Genomic DNA, 26,753 nt, shown 5'->3' with positions numbered 1-26,753 from the left:
CCAAAAAAAAAGCAAATAATCTTTAAGGAAAACTTTCTGGAGTGAAAAACAAGTAGAAAAGATAGTTTAGAGATGGTACAGGGAAGAGATTATGTGTAGAATGGTGAGGTTAAATGAGTATTTCAGAAAGGATCTTGGCCATTGCTGTAATATCCGAACAGTGGGATAGAAACTAAAAGTAAATACATTTAACATTGACAAACAAAACCCCAACGTATTATCCACTAGTTAACAAAATTAAAACAAAGTTGAGTTAATAAGTTTGGGGTTTTTTAAACTCTGTTAACTAATGGAATTAATTGAGTAAACCATTGAAAACTCTCCTCACACATATTATTTCTTTACAACTAAATAGGCCAGCATAAAAGGTTCTGGCCCTTACTAATCAACAATCCCCCCAGGCTGCTTATTTGTAAACCAACTCTTGAGGTTTTTACTCCTCCATATTGGCTACTACTGAAGGCAGGAGGTAGGAACTGCTTGAATTACAATATGATTGGAAATGTTTGTTCCAGTGCTTTCATATGCCACATTTGGTCTCTATGTCCTCTCTGTCACAGGTAACCATCTTACACACAGAGCAAGAAACATAAATTTACTTGGCTGTCCTGTATCTCTAAGGAACCTGATGCATGACTGGACTAGAGAAGAGGAAGACAGAAAAACTCCAAAGACCTGCATATCATCTTGCTGGCAGGGTGAGTAAATGTCCTGTCGTCTCAGTCATTTGTTGCCAGGTACAAAATGACTGAGCCTGCTTTAAGCGTTGGCTCAGAAATTTCTTATCCAGTAATTATTGAGAACAAGATGATCAAAATGTCTCATGTTTCCAGGACTGATGCCCCACATGCGTTCAGAAGCACTGAGCCAGACACCTCCTATATTTTCAGGTTAAGCCTTGAACAGGGATTTAATAAATAGGCAGTTCTGTGTAGTAGGGTTTTTTAATGCACACTGTGCTGTTAGGGCTTTTTTCAAATTGAGTGGGTGAAACAGAAGTATCTAACTATTACTGAATGAGTCCAAATTCCTCATGATTAAAAAAGAGATCCAAGAGAGGAAAGAAACTCATTTTGCCAGTGCTGACTGTACTTAAATTCCTACAGATGTGGACCTGTGTTCTCTGCTTTCCTTAGTCAACTTTTTCTTGCTTACAAAACACAATGGAAAAAATTACCCAGCTGAGAAGCAAGCATGTAGTAGCTTTATGTGATAGTCAGAACCTAATTAAATTATTCCCTTTTCTCTCTGGGTTTGCCTATTCCAAAAGGTGGTAGAAGAAGAGACTGCAGCAGGTTCTGGAGAATTTCCTCTAGTTCACAGCAGTGAGCCAGGGGTTCTGTCAAGTAGCAACAAGACAATTCAAGAGAATCAAGAGTCCCATGTACAAAGGATGACTTATTTTTCAAAAAGTTGATGCAAATTGAAACAGATGACTAATATGACAGAAAATCCAAACAAAACTTGAAGATTACCTGAGATTCCTCTGTCTAGTGGTTTGTGCCTCTACAAGAGACATAATAAAAATGTTGCCCTCCTCCATTGGGATGGCTGTTGTTTCCCCACTGTATTTGGTCCTGCCCATTTCTGCACCCTAAACATTGGCAAGGCCCTATATGCTTCTGACCGCTCTGCTGGGGCAAAAAGCATGAGCACAGCAAAACCATCTTCCCTGCACCCCAGGCCCAGTGGACACTTCTTTTTTAAAGGAAGATGTAGAGTACCTGAGTTACAGTTTTAGCTGTGTGAAAGTCCACCCTGACTAGGAATTGTAAGACAACTGGCCAAAGCCTTCAGCACAATAAAGAAAACAAAACAAAAGGTACTCCAGAGGACAAGCACTTTCCTGTCAACTACTCTCTGATAGGGAAAGAAGTACCTAACAGGACAATAGTACCTTTACAATTGCTATTATTTGATGTGTTTAATATCAAATGTTTTTTTCTTAGCATATAAGCAATATTTTGGTTCTTTCCTACTCCATATTCTTTGAGGGGATCTGTCTGAATGCAAAAGCTGTCTGGACTTAGCTTTATACTCCAGTTAGAAGAAGGGCAATTATGCTATTTTTGCTCTTTTTTTTTGCTTTGTTGTTTTTTTTTTATTTTCAGTAAGTACTCCCCTGAGTGTGCTGGAAGATGAATTTAGTGTACAGAATTTTTACAGAAATTGGGTAATTCCCTTGGCCACTCTGAACCCAACAGCAACATCAACAACCACCTCTGCTCTCTGTTGCTGGACTCTGAAATCGATAGGAGAAGGTGTTCATATGCTGAGGAGACACTTTTCTGTTCTAGCAGATGCTTCTTGCCTCCCTGTGGAAAAGGCAGTGGTGCAGATACAACCTGGGGTTATAGGTTTGTCCATACTTCACAAATAACTTCTTCAGCAGTGGAATTACACTCTCTTATTTTAATACAGTATTGTACTTTCTAAGCCACCACTTATTTGCCCCTTAGTTCTACTTTATTTTATATAATATCTGTGCAAAGGGTATGGGCTTGATGTGTTTTGACACAGGGGTATCATTAAATGAGGATCATTGTGACTGAGAGAAAGAAAGGTGTTCAATAAGATGTCGACATAGTTGAAGATTAAAGTCAGTATTATTTTTATTCTTAAAACGATTTCTATGTGTATTGCATTTTCAATTTGCATATAAAATAAAGTAAAATCACCCTCAAATTAAAATCTTATTGACGCTTCTTGAATGTTACTGCAAGGAAAATAAGAGGGTGGCAAATGATTAAATGTATAATTAAAGGTTTCACATTTAATCCTGTCACTGTAGTGATTTATGGTTTATTATTTTGTCTAAGTAGTACACTTTTTTTTTCCTAGTGTTTTTCTTTCCTTCATTGTTTTTAGTGTCTGTATTATTATGATAAGGAAATTTATCTCAAGGACAACACTTTTATTCTCAGAAGCAAATACAGAGGAGAGTTAAATCAATGCATAGAAGATGCAATACACTTCCCACTGCAGTTGGTGGGGGAATTGTGACGCGTTTACAATGTTGGGCCAGAAATGCTTTACTTGTAAGAACAAAGGGCAGGATGTAACCTCTGTTCTTCTCTGCTGTCATATTTAGGGCTGAAACAGGTGTCTTCAGTAGCCAGTCCCAGAAAGGCTCAATAAAGACATGGGGCTGAGACACGCAATCTCCCTCTGTAGTGCATACCAGAATTGGGTGGAAACATGCAAACGCAGCAGAAACAGCCTTGAAATAGCCCATAGCCAAGCCTGAGCAGAGTCCAGTGCCTACAGGCTGTGGCGTGCAGGCTCTTCTCCAGAGGTAGGTCCCCGTAGCAGGATTTTTTAAAAGGACTCATCAGGCTTTGTGGTCACCATAGCTGCCTGACAGATATGTGGGACCTCACTGTTTGCATGAATTGACGGCTCTTCCCTCCCTTTCTAAGTTGCCCAGCCACTGGGCTGTGCTATCCTCTTGAAAGGCTTTCTTGCAGCTACATGAAATTTGCAACTTTGCTCTGGCAGGGCTGTAGTATGCCTAGTGGAACAGTTCCAACTCCTGTTTTCCAGACTAGCTTGTAGTTCTGCTGGAAATGGGGTGTCTACGCTTCCTCAGGGTGGGGAAAGCCTGGAAACGAGTTCCCTCACACTCAAGTGTGAGTGTTCCAGGTTATGCTCGCATAGTACAGGATATTACTTCTTCCATCTGCACCCTAGAAAACAAGCCTGAGCAGATCTGATGTTTTGGAACTTAGGCGTTGTTTCACTGTCACATGGGCTCCTGAACTTGAGATGAACACCTTGTTGCTGAGGTGGAGTTGTTTGTGGGACTTCAAAGGAAGAGTGAGAACTCAGTTTTCTGATGAAAGTTTTCATATTTAGACATGTAAATTTTTATGTACTCCAAATTTCCCCTTGATTAAGAACCCACTTAAAGAAATAAGATTTATTCTCTTACCAACATATGGCACTAAGATTCTCCTGTTCAAGTGATTTCGCACAAGTGTTGCTCTTTTCCAGAATATTGCAGGATGAAATAGCTTGGGTTTTATTTCTGGTTAGGACTTTGAATTCACACTCATATTAACTTCACCTTGAGCTGTTAACCTGAGCAGAAAAAATATGTTGTCATCTTCACTCTTTTAACCTAAACATGACTAGTAGATACACTTCACAGCAATGTTTAACAAAATTTAATTATGCTCTGTTGAAGGTATTGTAATTTACATTCTCCATACTATTCTATAATATTATTGTGATTCTTCATATTCTTTGTCTCACTGAAAATACTGGGGCCATTTCTTTTAATCCTCTGCAGCAATTACAGTAGAAACTTCTGAGATATCTTTACAGAATTGTAGCTGAATAAAAAGCATAAAAATAAATTTTCTTGAGAAATAGTTATGTAGAAAAGTTTAGTATATCTCTGTCTTTGAGCAAGTTTTTCATTGCCCTAATATTTTTCAGCCATTGTTTCTTTTTTGTTGTTGTTTCTCTCCTTTTTTGTTTGTTTTAAGGTAGGTAACCAGTAAGAAAATGCTGTTCCAGGAAGTTATAAAAAGTCATAACTCAAGTAGTGCCTTTCGTAATATTTTTTGAGGCTGATATTGCTGCTTTTTGAGCAAGTGTGTGTTTGTTTTAGGGAAAGACTTGTTCACATGAAACTTGTAATTTTTCCTGGAGTTATAATAGCTAGTTTAACATCTAGCAATCAACATGAGAAGTTCCTGCTAATCTACTCAATCACCAGACCTTTAATTGGCAGCCTGGCATTTTCCCTGCCATCACAGACCCCATTTGAATCAGAGGTCACTCAAAATTTCATAACAGCTTTCTTTAGATCTCACTGATTTAATTAGTGGTTGGTTATTGTCTCTTCTCCAGAATAATAATTAAATATATGCAACAAATCTAGGCCTACACAAGTGCTGTGTTTTACCGTCTTATGCTGATGATACAAAACTGGGGGGAGTGGCTAATCTACCTGAAGGCTTTGCTGCCATTCAGTGGGTCCTTGATAGGCTGCACAATTGGGCAGAGAGAAATCTAATGAGGTTCAACCAAGGCAAGTGCAGGGTCCTGTCCCTGGGGAGGAATAACTCCAAGTACCAGTACAGCTTGGGGGCTGACCTAGTAAGGAGCAGCTCTGCAGAGAAGGACCTGGAAATCTGGGATAACAAGTTGACTATGAGCTGGCAGCGTGCCCTTGTGGTCAGGAAAGTCAATGGTATTCTGGGGTGCATCAGGAAGAGTGAGGCCACCATGTTGAGGGAGGTGATCCTTCCCCTCTACTCGGCCCTAGTGAGGCCACAGCTGGAGTACTGTGTCCAGTTCTGAGCTACTCAGGACAAAAAAGACAAGGAGCTACTGGAGAGGGTCCAGTGGATGGCTACAAAGATGATTAGGAGTCTGGAGCGTCTCTCTTATGAGAAGAGACTGCAGTAGCTGGGCCTGATTAGTCTAGAGAAGACTGAGAAAAGATCTTATCAATAAATATCTCAAAAGCGGGTGCCAGACTCTTTTCAGTGTTGCCCAGCAAAAGGACAAGGAGCAATGGACATAAACTAAATCACAAGAAGTTCCACCTCAACATGAGGTTCTTAATTCTTTACATTGACGGGGCAGAGCACCCTCTGCCAAGGGAACACACAGCAGAAAGGAATTAGGCCTCTGGTTCATATACCAATGGACTATACTGGAGTCTTTGCATATACTACTAGTGTATAAAAGAGTACCAAATTTGTAGGCAGAGTATTTTTTCTATTGTCTGCCTGACTCAGTATTAGAATCACAAAATCATTAATGTTGGAAAAGACCTTTAAGATCATTGAGTCCAACCATTAACCCAATACTGCCAAGTCTACCACTATACCATATCCCTCAGTGCCACACCTATATGTCTCTTACATACCTCCAGGGATGGTGACTCAACCACTTCCCTGGGCAATCTGTACCAAAGTTTTCAGTAAAAAAAATGTTTCCTAATATCCAATGTAAATCTTCTCTGCTATAGTCTATAAGCAGCTGGGAGAATATTTCGTCAGCCTCTTCATCTTGGTTGGGTGGCCTATAGCAGAATCCCCCCAGGATATCAGCCCTGTTGGCCTTCCACTGATTCTTACCCATAAACATTCAGCCCTACAGTCACCATCATTAAGCTCTAGACACTCCTTATCATACAGGGCTACTCCACCACCTCTACTTCTTTGCCTATTCCTTCTGAAGAGTTTATAGCCATGTTTTTTGGATTTTCTAGATGCTACAGTGTTACATATGCCATATTTAAACTTAAGAGATAGAACAGATATTTTCATGGACTGAGAAGCTATGTGCAAAGTTTGAGGTCTGTAGTGTAGGATGCAAAAATTACGGTTGAGATCCCTGAGAATGCTAGTTCAAAACAAACTTTGCTGCTCAGATTGGAGTTCTGTTGAGGTAAAAAAGGTCCTTTTTAGTCCCATTGTACATCTTATTGCCTTTTTTTAGCATGGAGCTGTTTTGTGACATTACAGCTGTTTCTTCAGAAAACATGGGCAAAATCTGCTTTCTCTAGATCACAAGAAAGAGGAGACACAAAGGAGGAAATGGTGCTTGTTTTCTAAAATGCATGTTTTCTGAAAAAAATGCCATTCCCAAGAGCTGCTGTAGTCAGACTGTTCTGGAATTCATGGCAGGGACCCTACTTTCTTGTAGCACTACAATACACCAGGATGAAGCTTTTTAGCAGAAAGGATACACTCAGAGAGAGAAATAAGCGATGTTAACTTTAACAATTGTGTGATGTACCTTGAATATCACTTTCTAGATTTTCAATAAAAACCCTATAAAAATTATTGCAAATATTATTGGGTTAATCTGGACTGTCAGTATTCAGAAAAGAAGCATGAGGGTTCTGGAACTTCATCACACACCTTCTGATGTAAAAGAAAGGCAACATTATTCTTTCTAACCACCAATTCCATACTGACTGAAAGACTAAATTTATTTTCCACAAACTACTAACAGTTACCTCTTCTTGCTTACCTACCGCTGCATCTACTTTGATGAAATAATTGCATTCATTCTTTTTGAAATATTAGAATGAAATTATTAATATTTGCATCTAAAGCAGTGTGTGTTTAAGCATCATAGTTAATATTATGTTAAGGTGGAAAATGATTCACTGTGATATTATATATTTTGGCAGCCCAATGTTGTACATAGAACTGAAGTTTATTAAGCCACACTTCCAATTATAAGCAACAAAAATGCTTCTACTTTGCATGACATATAGTGAACTTGGTGTACCATATGTAGTATCTTTTAAAAATTGACAGCAAATTGCTCTATGGTATTATAAAGTTTTACAGGATAGGCTGTAATCATGTTTTAGCTATATGATAATGGGTTTTGATGGGTTTGAGAGATTAATTGAGAGTAGAAAGTATGGCAGTTTTTTTAGTGAGGCTTATTCCTTTTATCTTGTTACACATTTTTGTGGAGTGGGAGGTAGGAAGTAGGTATGGTAATTGGGAATCCCTGGGGCATTTTTGAGGCTGAATGGAAAAAAAACAATTCTGGTGGGCTTGAGAGTAGAGTGACTGGTTTCCTCACTTGTGTGATTGCCTCTGGTTGTTGTATTTAAGAGTCAGTAAACTTTATATATAGGCAGAAAAGATGCTTTGGAGCAATAAAAATTGAAGATTAAGGAAAATGAGAAGTATCTTAAGTAAATGAGGAAAGCCTGTGGGAAAGAGCAGAGTGACTAAAGCAATATTCAAGTGAAAAAAAGTTATTTGGGAGATGGGAAGAAAGAAAATTGGTGTGGTGGGACTGATAATATCTTTGTTCTTGCAGTCTTTGGGATTTATTCACTGTTTTGTCTGTATGCAAAAAAATAAACCTCACACCAACCTGTGTTTCAGTGTATCTGACTCCACTTACTACATTAAATTTTTCTCCATGCTTACCAAAAAGTTTTTAAGAAAAATACTCTAAATTGGAACCCAAAGTAACTTAAATGGATTTCTGTTAATTAAGTAAAAAATTGAATATTAAATCCATATCTACACAGTTCCCTAGCCTTTTGTTTTTTTCTCAAACAAGCCTGGAATAACCTGGGAGATTTTACTGACTTCAAATGCATTAAACATATTGATCTGCAGAAAGCTTTGGCGTCAGGCTGTCTGTAGCCTGTGTCATGCTGTCAGAAAGTAAATGCTTTTGATTTTTTCTACAGAAAAAAAAACAAAAATGAAAAATATTATCAGGGTTTCAAATTACTGTGGAAGCTGGAGAGGCCAGGGGAATTGCCTAATAACAGCTGTATTGCAATTAGTGGGAAAGAGCTTGGCTAAGAGCAGCAATGATTCTTTTTAGCATCTCAGAAAACATTAAATGTGCAATTTTGAAAAATCATTTGTTCAGAAATAACCTATATAGTCACTATATACCTTCTCACCAGGGTCAGCAGCATTTTGGAGGGGATGTTTTACTTATCCTTTCCTATTTATAACACCATGTTCTTTCTTCATAATGAGGTTCCCTTGATGTCAGTACAGTCTTCTTTGAGCTCTGGACTAGTTTCAAGCTGTGAGTGGGTCATATAAAGCCACTCAGCTTTGTCTCCTATTTTTCTTTTCTTTTTCAGTAAGTTGCCTAGGTTCAGTGACTTGCCCCCTCGAGTCTCTTAGTGGTTAGTCAGGTGAAAGGTTAGTTATCCAAATACACTCCCCCTGAAATTACAACTCACACAAATTGTCCTCCACCATCTTCTCACAGGAGCACTAAGTCAAAGTTGCAACAAATGTTAAATCATTGTGGTTTTCCTGGCATAGAGTTTAACTAAAAATAATGTGACTTTGGTCATCAAAATCAATCTGGGTTCACCAAAAATAGAGGATATGATTGCTGTCCCAAGTCACTTCCTACTCCCTTGATAATGACTTTTTCCATCAGTAATTGCCTGAAGAAATTTTCCTTTAATCAAGCCTAAATAGGACTCCTAATGGTCTTTAGCTACACTACATAAACACATCCCCTTAGAGTATCCACCACCTTAACACCACACACTACACAAAACTCCCCTGCCCCCATCAGCAGCCATCCACATTTCCCTGGTCCCATCATATTCCCTTCTTCCCTGCCAGAGAGTACTGAGCTATTTACTGCATTTTGCCACACAGGACATCTTCTACCAACTGTTACCAGCAACTCTTGCATATGCATCTCCCTAATGTGTGGGTTTCTGCAGCCTCAGGTACCTCAAGTCCCTACCTCTTGTCTCTTGAATGTAGTGTAAAGCAGCGCAACTGGGAGTACCAACAGGAGGAGGACTGGCATGGCATCTCTCTCCTGAGTTAACCACACTGGTTCTGAAAATTAGGCATGCTTCTGGGTGCTGTTCACTCTTCAGATAGGGTAGCTGGTTTGAGTTTTGTGGTTTTTCAAAAAAATGTTGCTATATGAATGTTCATCTATTTTTTTTCTTTCTAAAATATTATTGTAAATATTTCCACTATTACAGTAGTCCACACCTCAGTGCAGAGATTGCAGCTGGTTTATATTTATATTTTACTTAGGTAACATATACTCTCATAAAGTACCCAGTCTTGCCTAGCAACTTTCTACGGATTTTTCTGAATGTCAGTGCCACCTTCACAGGTGCTGCTGTTTTGCTTTCTTTATTCTGATATTCAATTATCCACCCAAAGAGAACAAGAACCTTCCTTTATGGCCCAGGTTAAATGTCTCTTCTCATTACAGTCAATTCTTATCTGGTGCCTACCAGCCAGCATTAGGGCTCATTTATGCTGTGGAGGTCTGCTGGAGTAAGACAAGGAAACTCTTCTGGTGAGATAAACCTGAGTTGCAAATGAAAATAGGGTGTGTCTTCTACATGTCTTCTAATGGTTAGTTACCAAAAGTATGTATAATAATATATAGTTTCCTAAAGGAAGTGTTTTATTGGTGTTGTTTTTCTGGGTTATCCTTCAAATTTGAAATGCAATATTATATAGTGCATGAATAAAGGTGCTGCTCGGGTGAATTAAAGTTATTTTCTATCATGTAGCTGTAGAGTATTCTCTCAGTGGTAATGAAGGAAGAGGGATTAGAAGCTGTCTTTTTAAGTTTTCACTATCAGGACAGAGGTGATTTAACTGAAGAAAACAATAGGCCTGCTTATTCTATCTGGTACTAGAGGCTTAGGGTCAGATGAAGGCAGAGGGAGTTGTGATGCTGGTGAGATGGGGAAAGAAGAGGACAGATTTGAAGTTGTATTACCTGAACACTGGTGCTGTTTTGTTCTTTGATCAGCTTGACCTCTGCTATTTAGTAGAAACTGAAATTAGGAGCATAGGATTGGAAGCGATTTGCTGAGTAATCCTGTCTTTCCTCTTTCCATCACAGCTGCTGTAGTATATAAATCTCTGAGAAGGTTGTTATAGTCTATCTTCAGTTTGGCTCTTTGCCCTGTTATAGGCTGGCTGTTCCCCAGTTGAGCTCCTGTGAAAATTGAAAACTAATTTTTTCATTAAGGCAAGTTCAAAGCCAGTTTATTTTGGTTCTTTTGTTTTGTTTTGTTTTGTTTCGTTGTTGTTGTTATTTTACTGCTGGTGTTGTCCTTTAGCTTAAATTGTTTCACTTCTTTGTTGCTGTGAGATTTCCTCACGTTTTATTTTTGTGAGAGTTGACAAACTAAGGCCTTTTTATGTCTTTTCGGATAAGTGAGGTGGGGAAGGTAGGTTTTGTTGTTTGGTCCTTTCAATTAGGTGTTTAGTCCATTTTCTCAATTTTTTAAATTGTTTTTGTTCTAGGATGTGTAAAGCTACAATCACTCTGCATTTCAAATCACTTTTCCACCAGTTTCTACAGAATTGATGCTTCCTAATGTAAAAACATTTATTGATAAATCTTGGCTCTCCTATGGAGAGAGACCTTATTGGTAGCTTGTAGACTTCTTGAATAAGATGGATCTCTCCTTTCTCTGTATACCTGTGTCAGAACTAGCCACCTTGGGCTGTCTGTATAGTCACTAGAGAGAAACAGATAGATCTTGGTTGAGATTAATCTGACCTATTTTAGGCATCCAATTTTGGATTAAAGGAATTGCACCCTAAATCTCTGAGAACCATTGAAGCCTAAGCCGACTTGCATTGATGATAATTTTTGTACTTCATCAGAATAATCCTACTTGTTTTGACTGACAGATTAGCTCCTGATATATAGTGGTAATTCCTGTTACTTTCTATGAGTGCATGTACTTCTGTTTATAATGGGAACATGCTAGAATACAATGTTACTGCTTCTCAGTTCTTAATGTATGATGTCAAATACCAAAGATAAAAACTAAGACCTGATACAGACCTACTTGTACAAAATTGATTTATTTTCAATATGTTTCTGAAATAGTAAATATGGAGGACTGATTCTGCTCTGAGTCTTGTAACTCCCTCCGAGACTTGAATGTTGGCAAAGCAGGATTCTCTCAGACAAAGTCTGGGAGTATTTTTTCTGACATCTAACAACTTAAAGTTGTTAGATTTCAGACAGGACAGAGGGACTTGGCTGCTGTCAAGGAATAGGAAGGCAGATGGAAGACCTCACTGTAAAACCTTCTTTTTAATGTTTTCAGTAAAAAAATGCTTTTTGCTATATAGCCCACTAGAAAATATTCAAGTAATATTATCGAGGACCTAGAGCAGATTAAGAATTTTCAAGGTTGGTCAGTGCTACACACGCCTTGAAGGAAATATAAAGGTGTTCAAAATGCTTGAAGCCCAGGTTTGAATCTCACTCTGAAGCCAAGAATAAGCTTGGACTTGTATTGATTTAGTGTTCTCAGTTGATCTTTTTCCTAAGGGGGCAACAATGTCTGTAAAGTCTTGCTGAATGACAGCTATTCAGAATTATTCGTAACAGTCTGTTTGGAAATGCTTCGCAGCTGTCTGCAAGCCTTGTAAGTAGTATATCAGGAAACATGCTCAAAGCTAGTACAAGACTATCAAAAAGTGACTTCTTCAACACACATACAGGTGGTCAGTGGGATCGTAAGAGCTACTGAGTCTCCTTGTACTTAAAAATTTGTCTAGCGTGCCACTCTTCCCCTGCCCAAAGTGGCATCATCTAGAGGAATGACTTAATCCAAGAAATATTAGTCCTTCAGGGCTGGAGGGCAGTTCAGGCTGGGAAACACTTTCCACTTGGCTGGGTAAAGGGGAAACGTTTCTCCCTTTGCAGACAGCATTTGTTCAGAGCTGCTCTGACACAGAAAGAAGAGATGGATAAGAGGAGTAAATACAACTGAGACAGTCCTAAGCCTTTGGATGAGCTGATGGTCTGTGGCAGATAATGGCTGATGGTCTGTGGCAGAGGGTGGAGCAGATAATTGTGTTCTGTGGTAGGTGCACTCAAAATGAATATTATTATTACTATGAAATGTAAAAAGAATGAAATCCCATGGATGGAGTTTAGGATTAGGTATTTTGTCTTGCTCACACCATCCAATGTAATTGGAAGTCCCGCTGATAGATTTGTCTATCAAGGTAGAAAATGAAGTGTACAGCTTTTGTGTCTTGCCACTTTATAGGTTTTGAAATATTGATATGTTTATTTTCATGGCAGAATTGCACTTTCTGAAATAATAATAACTTTCATCTAATTTACATCTGCCAATAAGATGTCTAAGCATCACCTTGATGGCTTATGAATGGACAAAACCAATTTTATTCCTGAGTCATCCTTACTCACAAGTCATTCTGCTGTTTGACTTGGCATGCATGAACTTCACTGTACAATTGCTCTTTTGTGGGTTCAGAGCTGATGCCGTCCGGAGTCTGTGTTCCCACTGAGAAGCAGATGTCAGAGCCTTTTCATGTCACTCCAGAACTTCTGTACTTCTTTATCCTTGCAGTTGCTCCTATGGTTATAGAACTGAAGAATTATTTTTAGGGTAGTGTGGTCTATATAATACTATATTTCATATTGAAAGATTGACCCATATGACCCAGTACCTTGGATCTCCTACAGTGCCTTCCTCTCCTTCTTCTTCATGGCATCTGCAGTAGCTGATACAAGAGCCAATATGGGAGGAGTTTTGGTGTCAGATTTCAGTGCAGGGGGTTGTTTTAGACTGTATACCTGCTGTTTCTTTCAAGTGTGCTGGGTTACAGGAGTGCTCTTAGTGGATGCTACAGGCAAAGCCTCTGACATGGTTAGTATGAGACCAATATGGTAAGAGTAAGGGAAGGATTTAGAAAACAAGAATCTGAAGGAGAAAGTTCCAACTTCTTATTTTTTTTACTTGATGAGCGGACTGGGATACTCTGTGTGGTAGGAAGGGATGCAGAGGAAACAGAGATCCAGGTGGTGAAAATGGAGTTGTATCTAGCCAGGGCACTACAAAAGAATTTGTGAACTTTTCCTCTGTCAGACTAGTACATGTCTCATTTGCTTTGTTTTAACTGATTCTTCAGCCTGTAATCTCAGTAGATGTGTATTTCCAACTACTCTGGAGTCCTTTTTCTTAGTTGTACATATACTATTGTAGTATCTAAGAACAGAAGTTTTTCTATTCCATTTTTTCGGAGTTAAAATATTTCCTGTGTTCTATTTGAACCACATGGTATATTTTGGATAGACTTGGGCAATCAGTTGAATTCAGTTTTTTCCTGATTAAAAGAAAAAATCAATATCTGAGTGAAGATAAAACCTAGTCATATAAGAAATTATTAAAAAACTTGTACAAAATGTATCTTAGATGCATGAACAAAATATTTTTCAGTCTTCTCCTTCTGTTCCTCACTACCGTGCAAGACTACACTTTGCAGCTGTTCTGTACCTTTCTGTGGAGAATTTGTCCAGTTCTATGTGACGCAGAATATAGTAGTCTGACTGTTGCTGGAGTGCATGTTTAATTCCAAAATATCCTTCAACTTATGAGACAATAAAGAACTAATTTCAGACTTTTGAAGGCTAATGCAGCATAGTGTATACATGTGGATTTTTGAGCCATGCAAATCCTTAAATGGTGCGTATGTTGCTGTTAGTACAGGTAAAATGTGTTTTCTGGAGGTTCACGACCTGCATGTGTCTTCGTCTACATCAACCAAAACCATATCGCGACAAACAAAAGCTGTAATTCCTTCCTGTTCCTTTAGAAGCTCTGTGACCATCACTGCAGGAGCCATAGTTCTCATTTTTTGTCAGTGGACTGGAAAGGGTGATGTCTTGAGAAAGGCTATGTACCAGGCAGTGGAAAGCTAGTACAAAACTTCCATTGCATTAAATACAGCATGCCATTGTTAATGTAAAAGAATTCTTTTCTATCAATACCAGGTGACCCTAATGACCATGAGATTTTTAGTTCCTAAATATTGTTGTATTAAAAGTCCCTCTATATTTTATGGTCTGGCCCCATATCAATTTTTAATTTAAAACCACAATTTTTAGAAATGCATCTTAAATTGCAGTCTTTGCCAAACAGACAAAGACTGAGGTTGCTTTACTGGGAAGAAGACAAGCACTGATACCTCTGTTGCTGTTATAGCACATAGAGCCACCTTTTGGTCTTAAAACTGGAAATGTAAATTTCTCTCAGCTACAAAAGATGACTTCATGTCATGTTTGTACAGCATCAAATATGATGGGGTCCAGGCCTGTGATTAGGATCTCTAAATGCTGTGGTGTATCAACAAAAAGGTTACAAGTGGAAATTTCCAAATTGGTTGTAACTTAGCCTCATTCCTAGTAGCAAAGCTTATTGAAAATGTTCATCCTGTGTTTCTGAAATATAAACATATTATTCAAATATTGCTTAGGTCATAATTGTGAATGACTGGCTCAATGCTAGTGAGCAAACCTAAAGCAAGGCAGACCTTGTGGAAGAGCAGGCTTTCAGTTTGTTTAGTCCAAAGAGACATTCTAGGGCCTTTATCAAACTAGCCACTACCAGTTTCCCTCCCCTGAGGAAATGAGAATCCTCAGTGAAGGAAGAAATTGCTTTTTGGAGGTGTAAGTTGCATCCACCCTGCCATAGTCTTTGCCTTTCAATGAGCAGTTTGGGATGTCGGAAATAACATGTTAAAATATACTACAGTTTCCTCAAAAGACCCTGAAAGAAAACATAAGCAGAAACAAAGACATCCATTTCAATCGTAGTTAACAGAGAAATTCTCACAAAGTATGCAGACAGTTTACATTTGGGGATGAGGGGGTGAGTATTTTGGGTTTCTTTTGGTTTTGTTTTTTTAGCAGGTGCTATATAGCATACTTCAGGGACTCAATAGAGTTTTCACACATTTCTATTTTCGTTCCCATTTTGAAGTACCAAGAAAACAATTGCCATCTTTTTCTCACTTCCCTTCTGGCATTATTTTAATATATTTCCTGGGCAACTTCTGAGATAAATGTAACAAGTGTTAACACATAGCTACTAAATCTTCTAACACTGCGAAATAGCTGTTCCTGTCTGTCCATTTGCAGCCTAGTAATAAAGCACCTTTTAACTACAAAATCTATCAAAAGTATAGGAACGTTCTCACATTCTGTTTTCCCATTGTACTCCCCGTTAAGCCTTGAATGTACAAAATAACATCAGTGTCAGCTGTTACTCTAGATTCATATATGCACAACTAAGAGTGTAATAGAATTTTTTCTTTTTCTGTTTTCATAATGGGACTCAATTGATAAAATCTTCGCTGTTCAATACTAATTTTGATTAGATCTCCCAGGATGAGATCTAGAATACAGATACTGTTTCAATCCTGTTTTGTACTCGATAGTATAAATTATTGACTTTGTTTTAAACTTAGAATTCGTTCCACCTTTAGGAAGGTTTAAAACCTATTCCCCCTGTAAGATCTGTTCTGCACTTGCACACAGCTCATCTTGTCTCTATCACAAGCATGCACCTTGTTGTTTCTGGCCCATTACTGTTAATAATGCAATACATGTGACTATGACATTTTGGAGACAGGAAATATTCTAATGCTAGTTTAAGACTTTTTTAGTGGTGAGGTTTTTTCCTTCCGTTAATTCTACTACAAAGATTATGTGATTTTCAAAGCAGTAAGATGGGAATATAGATGAGGAACTTAGTCCTGCTGTATCTTCAAACACACGCGCATCCTTCTTTCATTTAATTTAAACATCTTCCTAAAAAACATGGTCCACTAAAAATGTTCCTAGAAGATGTGGAAGTGTCTACTAATATTTTTAAATTAAAGTTTGTACAACTTTGTTTTCTTTCATCCTACACCTTCAGATCCACACATGGTTTTATTGCAATTCTTTTATTCCTTTGGGTAAGCTAAACAGTTGTCTTCAATGTTATCTCCTAGATTTTCTTGTCTTTCTGTTCCCCTCTGTGTTTATAATTGAGAAACAAGACAGTCGCTAAAGTTCTTGAAGGGGAATTTTTATTTTACTAATAATCTCCATTTTAGGAAGCTTTAAAGTCATATTGCCTTACTATTTTGTAAAGGAGTAATGCGAGTACTGCTGAAACCAAATAGAATGTTATCCTGGATTGAATTTCTTAAGTCAGTGTTCCATTAGTAAATTGAATAATTCCACAGTAACTTTTTGCCTTTTCCTAATGCAATGTTTAAGGCCAGATGTTGTGTGAAGTGGGCTGCTGTTGTTCACTAACCAAGTAATTTTATTCGTAGGTTACTTTATTGGGCGAATTTGTAGAGTCATACCATTACACAGACTCATCCCTCTTCTCCCTGGCAGTAGCTGTATCTGCTCTAGCCAGATGTGCATCACTGCTGTGCCTACAGAGATCTGAACCATCTGCTCTGTGTCAGTTGGACGTACCATCAGCTCTTAAAGAATTAGGTGGTCTTAGCAATAATTTTAAGATACAATATTTGACATAGGCTGCAGGGAGAATATGTTTCAGGTTGTGAGTTCTGCATACATTTTTGACTCCTTTATAACCATAGCAGTCAATTACTTCTCTAGTAAACTTGATGTAAATCATCCAGTGAAAGAACAAGAGTGTGGTTTTCACACAAACAGAAAAGAAAGTCTGGCTTCTACCCACTCCCCTTCCTTCCTCATTCTTCTTAAAGGGCTTAGCCCTAGAGTAACAGCCTGACATCTGCCTTCAGGCCTGGGTTTTCCTTCAGTAGGATTGCAAGTAATAGTAGCGATCTATCTTCCTCTTCTTACCTCCCCTGTAGCTGGTATGTGGTGCAAGGTGTTTTACAGCCCCACAGCAATATTCTCACTGATGAACGAAGTATTTCTTTCCATCTCAAAAAAGGGAGAAAAATATCAGTTTATTAACACTACGACATCGCAATTTCCAGAAAAGTAATTTTGAATCATTTTAGAGAGTATAGCAGTGTATAAATACAAACTTCTTGACAAATTGTAGCTTTGGTGCTTGCAGAATATAAGACAAACCAGCACTAGATTATGAAGAACAAAATAGTGCTGATGCCACAGTATTTTACTGTTGTTAGAAATAAATTATTTGGAAACATTTCTGGAAAGGGATATATTAGTCTTGATTTTGCGCCTGCAGTGTTGTTGTTCCACTGATTAGACACTGAATATTCCCTCTTACTTATTCCAGAACTGAGCATTGAATTATCCTCAGTGTGGTCTGAATTGGTTCATTCATTGGAGGTAACCCCTGTGAATTGCTTCTAATTTTTATGCATTTAATGTGGCTACTAAGGTGTTCTTAGAGTCATCTTATTTGCCCAGTCTGGCCCTAAACCTTGAATAAAACCTCTAGGTCTGTCTTATTATATTGTTTAAAATAATTTAGCAAACTTACACTGATACTAATTAGATCTCCACTGACACAGAACCTCACAGAATGGTTGAGGTTGGAAGAAACTTCTTGAGATCATATGGTCCAACCCCCCTGCTCAAGCAAAGTTTGCAAGAGCAGCTTGCCAGACCTGATTGCAATGGTCTTAAAGTAGGACAGGATGCTGTTGGACTTCTTTGCCATGAGTGTACACTGCTGGGTCACAGTCAGCTTGTGGTTCACCACACCCCCAAGATTGTCCTCTGCAAAACTGTTTTCTAGACACTTTTTCCCCAGCATGGGTACTGGTGTTTGAGATGATTCCTGCACAGATACAGGACTTTATACCCCCACTTGTTGAAGTTAATGAGATTCCTCTCTGTCTTGTCTGTCCAAGTCCTGCTGAATGGCAGCATATTCCTGCTGGATAGCACAGACTGATACCATCTGGTGTATCACTTAGTCCTCCCAGGTTTGTATCCTCTACGGTCTTGCTGAGAGTACGCTCAGTTTTACCATCCAGGTTATTAATGAGGGTGTTAACAGTATTTGCTCCAGTGTAAGCCTATGGGATATACTACTAGTAACTTTCCTCCTGCTGGACTTTGTGCTACTCATCATAACCCTCTGGCACTGGCAGCTCAGCCAGTTTGCCATCTATCTCACTGCCTACTTATCTAATTCATACTTTGTCAGCTTGTCTGAGGAGGTTATGTCCATTTGGAAATGGTTTCCAAAGTAAGTTGATCTATCACTTCCCAGGACTAAGGTGAAGCTGACTAGCCTGAGCCCAAGTGCACTCCCAAGTGTGTTAAATATTTCTTCCTGTACATAAAGCACAGATCACACCAAGTGTTTTGACATAAAATAGTAATAGTAATAACCATCAAGTATTTAAGCATAGTGACTCCTGTTTTTCAGGTTAGAGGCTTCTAGTCTGTGATGCAGCACTGTGGATCGATCTAGTTTGGCAGCAGGGAGGCACTCAAACAAAGGGAATTTTAGATGTTCCTAACATTTGACATCATATATGAAAAGTAGGCAGACTTCATCAGTGATAAAAGGTGACTTTCCTATCTTCATTATGGCATGTTCTAGTTCCAAGAAGAAAAAATGGTAACAGGTTGTTCTGACCCTCCAGTCCTATCTGTTGTTACCCCTAAGTGTGCAGGTTAGACCAACTGCAGAACTGGCAATGAGTCAGTGAGGTTTCCTTGCTTCCTCCTTGTTTCAAGCTCTTACAAGTCTGTCTTAAATGTTTTCGGCAACTGTAATTGGCAAGTTGATGTACTTGAAGGTAACTTCCCTTCAAGTGGAGTATCATGCCTCATTAGAACTTATTTCTAGCCCAATGCAGCTGTTCCTCATGTTAAAAATATGGAATTTAATAGTCTTCTGATGAATTGTGCTCCTTATACAATGAGGGGTGGGTGGGGAGGAGCTTTTTAAGGCAGCTGTTTCATCTGTGCTCAGTTTTACCACAGCAGCATGCTGTAATATAAAATTTAAGAGGTCAGTAAACAACTTGGCAGTAACTAGCAATTAAAAAAAAGCTTCTCCTCAGTATTTGGTGACTGGGAAGAGAGGAGGAGAAGCAGGGTTCCATTGCGTAATGTGTTACCTGAGTTGCCCCATTTTTGAAGAACTGTGTTTAAAAAACGTAGTAACTTTTGTGTTAAAATAGAGATTTTTTTCTCCAGATCATTGTTGAATTTGTTTTTTAAAAGTGATTGCTGACATATTGCTGCTAATTTGTCCCGTATCCTCCAATGAATGTAAAAAATGTAAAAAATTCTCCACATTGGAGAATTTACGACTGAGTTAGTTATGTCACACTTTTTAGCAATTAGAAAGACATACAGTCTGCATGCAACTAATGAAGGTACTGATTCATGTTATGTTTTTTTTCTTTAAGGCATTTATGCGCTCTTTTCCTGACCTAAAAATATTTTAAAATATTCAGTCTATGATAAAACTTACTTTCATTAGGGAAGGTACACTAGTATAGTGATGTGGCTTATTTTATGCAGGAAACATCCTGCGTGTTAATTATTAGACATATGATTGTTTTGTTTGTACTACCAGGTCAAGACTTTTAATTGAATAATGCTATAATCCTCTAACAAATAGATGGTAGATTAGTAAAATACGTAGATCTGAATTCTTCATCTATGTGCATCTCCTCCTGTGGCGATGAATTTTTAGTTACTCTTTAACTATCTTCAAGGAAAATTTAAAGATAAGTTTCAAATTCTGATTATAATTCAATCAGTTGGATATTTTTTGTATAATAAGTGAATTCATACCAATAACAGATGTGAATTTTGGCATAATAAACCATATTTGCTTTTGTTATTTGGACAGAAAGACTAGCAAGAATCATGGACTAAATTAAATATCACTGGTTTTGGAAACCACCATATAAACTGTTCTCAATGAAACTGAGAATTCAGTAATGTTTGACTCTAAGGTTTTTGGTCTTAACCTTACCTGCTGTTTCACAGACCTGCAGGCACAAGGTTAGCATCATTCACATCGGTCCTGTGCATGTACATGTGTGAGTGTGCACACATAGGCATGCAGGACAGCATCTGCTGTAGCAGGACCAAGTATGGAGATGGCACCAGGATAAAAGGGATGAGGGGCTGTCAGTCAGGGCAGGTAGGCACTGCAGCAGCACCAAACCTAGCCAGTGGCAATGCACAGCCCTCCTAATACCATACAAGCATGCCAAGCCTTCATCTTCTCCACGCTGGGAGCACTGTGCAGAAGGACCAGTAAGCAATATTGGGGCAGGTCTAGAGCCATTACTTTCAAATGCTTCTTCAGCTCCAGATTTTGAGAGAGCAAGTTTGGTGCAAAGTGTTGCTCAGGAAAGTAGTTAGTGCTGTTGCTTTAGTCCATATACGCACATGCATACATACACATATACCTTTTTAAGTTTCATACCTGCTGTTGTCTCTAATGATTTTTGTTATATGATTGGAAAAGAGTAGCATAAAGTGATACAAATGTAGCAGGTTGATATTGGTCAACAACCACTAAGCCAGTTACTTGCTCACTCTCTACTCCTGCAAAATGATGAGAAAAAAGAAGGAAGGCAAGTAGATGGATAGGGATAATGATTAATAGGAAAAGCAAACCCCATGTGTACAAGCCAAACAATAGGAGGAACATTTGATCCTCCCATCCCATTCCTTTTTTCCTTCTTTCCATTCTTATGCCTGAAGTTTCCTCTCACCAACACTTACAACTTATACTCCATACTAAAAATGTACTTACACTTAACACTCAAGTTTTTATATCCTCATTAATCACAATTGTCTGTTCCTTTACCTATACACAGATATGATTTTCATGTTCCATACAACTCTGTCAAATGTTCTTAAGAACATTTGATGACTTGGGCTCCATCTATCAAGGTGGTCTCAAGGTAGGAGAGTAGGCATGTTGGGTTGTTGACTTCAAAGACCAGTTTGTGTTGAGTCATAACCATGCTTGCCTGTTTGTAGTGATGTTCATTCTCTTGAGTTTCAAGTAATTCTTACTGTAGTATTTTCTATAACATTCAACTCAAATCATGGGTTGTTTTCCCTCAAGATTAAATCTTCTTGAGGTACACACTGAATTTCTTCATCCTTTGTGTTTTCCACCAAGTGTACCGAGGTCCTTGACAGAAGGCAATCTCAGGAATGGGCTTGACTTTTCCCAAGGAAGGAGAAGCCCATGCTGCTTTTTCCAGCCACTTTCCTATTTTCACTATGAGATCTTTATCTGTTCCCATAGTATGTAAGTGCTTTGTTTGGGCACCTGCCTAGGATGGACATCTCCTTTAGTAGCCTGAAGTTTTACACTTCAACAGCACTGAAACCTATGATTTGTTGAGTTAAAGCTGAAGAGAGAAGGTATGATAATGCTTTTCTCAGGCTTCTGTTTCTGAGGGTATCACAGAATCACAGAATATCCTGAGTTGGAAAGGACCCACAAGGATCACAGAGTCCAAGACTTTGCCCTGCGTAGAACCATCCCCAGGAGTCACACCATGTGCCTGAGAGTATCATCCAAATGCTTCCTGAACTTTGTCAGGCTTGGTGCTGTGACCGCTTCTCTGGGGAGCCTGTTCCAGTACCCAGCCACCCTCTGGGTGAAGAACCTTTGAAGGAGGGCTGTACAAAAACTTCTTTCCAAATGTGGTTCAGCCTCTAATGAGGATAGAAGACATTGGTGGTTCCTTTCAGCAGCTTACAAATTCTTCTCCACTGGGAAAACCTGTCCAGGTAAGCAGGAAAAATGTAATTTCAAGTACAAATGCTGGCTACAGATAGATGTAGTATCTTTGGTGACAATTGCTTCAGTGTACTACTCTCTTCAGGTAGCACTAATTTCCTTGTTAATTTGAACAGAGCTAGAAAGTACTGCAGAGATGGCCAGGAGGCTTAGCTGTTGGCATGGTCTTTAAGCTGGGGCTTTTCCCTGAGGCCTGGGAAAGTGACTTAACTTCATGTAGATGAGACCTCAGAGCAGCATTCAACTTTTACCTGTGAAGGACTCCAACCTGAGTCCCTCAGAGAAGTGAAGGGGTGCTGTGTTGACAATTCTTACCTGTTAATTTCTCTGTGATGATAATGTACTTGCTGCTGTGTGCCTTGGATGCTAATTGCATTACTGTTGGACCCACTTGAACTAACTAATCACAACAAATGCAAAAGTAATGGTGATTATGCTTTGGATGATCTGATACCTATTTGCATACTGGAGGATGTGTAAGCATTGAAAGAAAGGTTTTGCCAGGTGTGAGGCTGAAGGGAAATGGTATAGCTCTGAAGTTCTCCTGATATGACACAGTGGTTCAAGTTAAACCCTTTGAAAGGCAGAAGACTGGAAGGCTGACTGAGCATGCAGCACTTGTGTGTTGGGCAGCTGTGACCTGCCAAGGCACCCAGAGCTTCCTACATGGAAGGTACTTGCTTCCCTGGAGGAAAACTTACTTAGCATTCCTTTGTGCTGGTTCAAATGCAAGGATGAGGCGATTTTAAGAAAACATAACTTTGCAACCAGTGATGAACAAATCTGTACAATGCTTCACTTCGAAAGACTTTCTTTGGCCTGAGTGCAGGGCACTGTGATGGGTGGCTGTAATGTGATCACTGCAGCTCTGTCCTTGTGGCCAGTATACTGGTGCATGCCACACTAAATGTGTGAGGCAGGAAAACCCTGTGAGGAAACTTAATACGGAGAGAATTACAATAGCTTGTCTTTGTGGCTACAGGGGCATGTGTTTTGCTGTTGTGAGACTGTACAGGGATAAATAAGGGGACAACCTGTTCAAACTATGCAGCTGCATGAACTCTTTTCATGCTGCATCTGATGCTGTGCCTTTTGGTGGAATGGGCAAGGTCAGAAGTATTGTAAGGGTTCCTGAAGTGCCACATGGCTTTCACATATCCTGAGTGGCAGGCATGATGCTTCATGTCACGTTTCCAGGGGCAGGGTGTCCCTCCACTGAGGATGGCTGCCTTTTGTTATGGAGATGTCTTTTGGCCAAACAACTCTGTGGAAGTGGATCCAAGTTAAGCAAGTGGTTCAGAATGAGGAATATCTCTTTTTAATACTCATATGCTGAAGATAATCTGAAAATGAGCCTATTTACACAGTTTCCATGATTCTATGAAATACTGCTTCTGATGGGAGGTGGGTATGTCTCTCCAGTATCGTAAGTTCTCATTTTGTGGAAGGAAGGGAAGTTTCACAAGCATCACACAAAACAATAATCAAATGCTTCAAGATCATGGCTAGGCTTGGCGAGAGAAGATTTTGGAAGGACTCTACCCACATTTGCTACAAGCACACTGTAGCTAAAAGGCAAATATGAGATAGACACGTCCGGTTGCAAAAGGCACAGCAGAAGGATTCCTTAGGTGGTATTGGCAAGACCTGATTCTTTCTGTGTTGTTTTTTCTCCTCAAGTGATCCTGCGTGCATTCTCAAAGGAAGCAGCAGCGTTATAGATGGTGTGTCTCCAGACCTCCTGATTGGAGGCCAGAGTAGACCAGTTATGTTGATCAATATGGCCAAGGCTGAGATGTTGTTTCAGGGAGTCCTTGTATCTTGTGGCAGCCAGTGGCAAGTTCACCATAAAGCAAGATCTTAGGGAGGCGGTGGTCCTTCATCCTGGAGAAGTGCCCTGCCCAGCACAACTGTGTTCTCATTAACATGGCCTCAATACTTGTGACTGCTGCTTGTTCTAGAACAGATGTATTAGTCACATAATCTGACCAGTGGATATTTAGGATTGTACAGAGACAGCGTTCCATAATAATGTGGTAGCCATTTAGATTTTTTTTTTTTCTAATCTGAAACTGAGAAAAAAATAGTTTCAATGTAAAAAGAATCGGTTTTCAGCTTGAAATTATTAGTGAAATAGAAGAAATGCTGAGATTTTCCATTGATGTTCTCCTCTTCTCCATCAAGCTTTGTGACTTCTCCTTGCTCACACAGGGTGTACACAGCACATCACAAGCAGGTGATTATTGCCGAGTGACACAGATTGTTCATTTTAGTCCAAAGGGGTGAATGTTGTTATAGAAGTGCTCCCATTCACTGCCAGGCAGTGTTATCATTAGCTTTGATTAACTTTGCTTCTTCTCTGATCCTCTGGGATTTTTTTTTCCACATGTCTGACTGCTGCTGAGCAGAGAGCTGAACATATTTTTCCTGATCAATGCCATGCTGAATCTGACTGCTGACAGTATAAGGCCTTTTGCAGCTCATTAAGTACTTTCATTTCTTTTTTTTGCCCCTCTGTTTTTTGCATTTCATAAGTTATTTGTACAACTGTGTTGGCCCTTGTTAGCATAATCTCTGTCCTGCAATTTCTCACGTATGCTAAGAAGGAGGAGGAGAAATTAAGCAAAGTCTACAATGGTTTTCTTCATCAGTCCCAATCTAATTTTTTTAGTTTCATGATATTCTGTGATGAATAGGATGGCCTCAAGGCCACAGCCTCACCTCAAATACATGAAAAGTTTTCACTATTCAGAGAGTTTGTTATTAGACTGTGTCTGTTTCATTCCCACTGCAGGAGAACTTACTACCACAGTGCTTCAGGGAACAAATCGAGTACAGGAGGTCAAATATGGGTGTCTGAAGAGGAGATAAATCATTCAATGAAGACACAATTTCCTATTTTTTCCCCCATGTACAGTACAGTGCATGCTCTAGCAAGGCTAAATGATACTAACCTGTAATGTAGACTGGTTTTACACTTATGTACGTTGTAATGTCATTACTACTTCATGCTTGTATGCACCTATTGTATATGGAAGATTTGCAGCTTTTGTATAAAGATGAATTTTATAGCTTGGTATTTGTTGTACTAATTATCCTTCAGTTCCTCAGGGCAGTTTGAAAGAACCAAAGGGCATAGGTGGGTTCAGTTTTAGCTATGAAAAATCTGGTTCTTATTGAATGGTGATCTGACATTTGAATAATTGTAGATTAGGGATTGAATAGGAGAATATGGCTTACTTCGTTGTGTTGCAAGTTTAACTGGTGGTCTGGGACTGAGGTATTTTCCAAGTGGAGAGTTAAGAAGGATAAGTTGAGTGGTGAAACTTCCACATATCTAATAGTCATTTTCTGAGGACAGTTTTGCATCTAAGTCACGTTGTGGTTTAGGAGTGGTACTCCCCAATTTACAGAATCACAGAAAATGCTGAGCTGGAAGGGACCCACAAGGATCAAGTCCAACTCTTAATCTTGCACAAGACATCCTCAAGAGTCATACCACGTGCCTTAGAGCACGTGCTTCTTGAACTCCAAATGCTTCTTGTACTCTGTCAGGCTTGGTGCTGTGACCACTTCCTTGGTAATCCTGTTCCAGTGCCCAATCACCCTCTTCCTCTGGGTGAAGAACAGTTTCCTGATATCCAACCTAAACCTTCCCTGACACAACTTCAGGCCATTGCCTTGGGTCCTGCCACTGGTCACCACAAAGAAGACACTTAGTGCTCCTACTGAGACTCTACAAACCATGCTGCCACTCACTTGCTCCCCCCATCCCCCTTCTCCTCCCCCTGTGGCAGGATGGAGGAGAATTGAAGCAGAAAAGTAAGGTGAGGATCATGGACTGAGATAAGAACAACTTGCTGGAAGCAGCAATGAGATAAGAAAACTACCAGTAACAGCAACAGTATTAATGACAGAGGGTACAAGAAAGAAGTGAACAATTCACGTGGAACCCCCCAGGGCAATAGACAATACCCAATCTCTCCCTCCATCACGCTACCCTGACCCAGAAAGGATCCCTTCTCCCTGGAAGAAAATCCCTCCCTCCCCCAGCAATGACGTGAGGCGGTATAGAATAACCTCCATGTCCTAGCCATGCCCCTCCTGGCTACTGCAAAAATTAACCCTGTCCTGACTGGAACCAGGACAGTTGCTTCTTTAGTTCCTCTGCAGAAATCCCAGTATCCATATAGAATCATAGAATATATTATTTATATAGAAGTATAAATATAATATATTTATTATATAAATACTTAAAATGCAAAATTTAATATAAATATAATTATAATATTTATATGAATAATATATAAATATAAAACATCCATTTTCATGGCCATTTGCTAATGCCTCTGCTCTTGCAAATTTTTCAGTTTCATTTGCTTCTATGAACAGACTGTTACTGCAAGGATGGGATAGTCTGAGCTGGGGTTATCTTTCCAGTTCTGCAGCTCTGTCACACAAAAGAAAGGTACTTATCGAGCAAGACAGCAAGTGTTTATGTTGTCTGAGAGAATGAAGATTTTTATTCACACATCTGCTCCAGTGCATGTATAATGGCAAAATTAGCAACTCTGACTTAAGTTTTACACCACTCTAGAAAAACTGATATGCAAGCAGTGAGATTTCTCCTGGCATATAACTGGTTTAATTTAGTAGGACTAAGGAAATGCTTTATGCAGTAGGATATTGGTTAAAAGGGAATGATTAGTGCTTTCTACTTCTGTATGGGTGTGCATCCTTTCTT

At 39.1% G+C, this 26,753-nt stretch overlaps 1 protein-coding gene across 16 annotated transcripts in view; it reads left to right on the top strand.

Moving 5' to 3' along the window:
- Window positions 1-26,753, top strand: part of LOC113947352 (poly(rC)-binding protein 3-like) — a 462,347-nt gene that overhangs the window by 68,841 nt on the left and 366,753 nt on the right. For all 16 annotated transcript variants that reach the window (XM_027643823.1, XM_027643822.1, XM_027643818.1 and 13 more), the window contains exon 2: window positions 561-698. The gene's annotated coding sequence lies outside the window, so the exon portion shown is untranslated. The remainder of the gene's footprint in view (window positions 1-560; window positions 699-26,753) is intronic.

This window comes from Corapipo altera, unplaced genomic scaffold (genome assembly GCF_003945725.1).
Source record: "Corapipo altera isolate COAL_440 unplaced genomic scaffold, ASM394572v1 24b, whole genome shotgun sequence".
NCBI classification, from domain to species: domain Eukaryota; kingdom Metazoa; phylum Chordata; class Aves; order Passeriformes; family Pipridae; genus Corapipo; species Corapipo altera.
The sequence above is the reverse complement of the archived record's forward strand: the minus strand, read 5'-3'. Positions and strand labels throughout refer to the sequence as shown.